Raw genomic sequence first — 790 nt, forward strand, 5'->3', positions numbered from 1 at the left:
ACAGGCAGACTGATTCACTGACATCTACAGCTGAAGGGAGAAGCAGGGAGACAGGAGGGATCTGCTGTGCCTGTAGGTCATTCCCTGGCCAGGGATATACTTAGGGTGCAGTGGCTGGAGAGATAGATCCATGGAGCTGAGACTCACCCCTGCACCACCAGGGCCCCCCACCCCCTTAACAGCTTTTTAAGTACACATGACACAAGTGTCTAAAATTTACTCTTCTTTCCTTCTGAGACTTTATACTCACTGACTAGAAGCTCCCCAACCCCAGCTCCACCCCACTCGACCCTGGTCCCCATCCCTACGGGCCACCAGTGCTCTCTGGTCTACAAGTCTTGATTATTTCAGTTGCATCATGTGAAGGGGGGCACCCGGGATTTGTTTTTCCGTGATGACTCTTCATGTAGCATAATGTCCTCAAGGTTCAGCCTCATTAGTGCACGTTGTGGGAGGTCCCTCTTGCTCAGGGCTGCATAGTATTCCATCACAGTTACGCCCATTGTCTTTATCCATTGATCTGTCAGTGGACATTAATTTTGTTTCCATGTCTTGGTTATGGTGAACATAGGGTTGCTGATCAGGATATTCAAGGTCCTGGTTTCAGTCCTTTCAAATAAATATTCCTAAGTGGCATGACCGAATCATGCGACAGCCCAATGTTCAGGTAGAGGGTGTGCCCGTATTGTTTTCTGGAGTGTGTGTACCGTTTTGCTTTCCCACGAGTCATGCTCATGCATTCCAGCATCCCCACCTCTCCACCTACCACTGGCTGTCTTTTACTTTAGTG

General features: G+C 49.1%; 1 pseudogene; it reads right to left on the reverse strand.

Annotated features, from left to right (window-relative positions):
- Positions 1–14: 14 nt before the first annotated feature.
- LOC105853424 overlaps positions 15–790 on the reverse strand; it is a 5,701-nt pseudogene continuing 4,925 nt past the window's right edge.

The sequence above is a fragment of the Condylura cristata genome, unplaced genomic scaffold, assembly GCF_000260355.1.
Source record: "Condylura cristata isolate star-nosed mole 26May11 unplaced genomic scaffold, ConCri1.0 scaffold00009, whole genome shotgun sequence".
NCBI classification, from domain to species: Eukaryota; Metazoa; Chordata; class Mammalia; order Eulipotyphla; family Talpidae; genus Condylura; species Condylura cristata.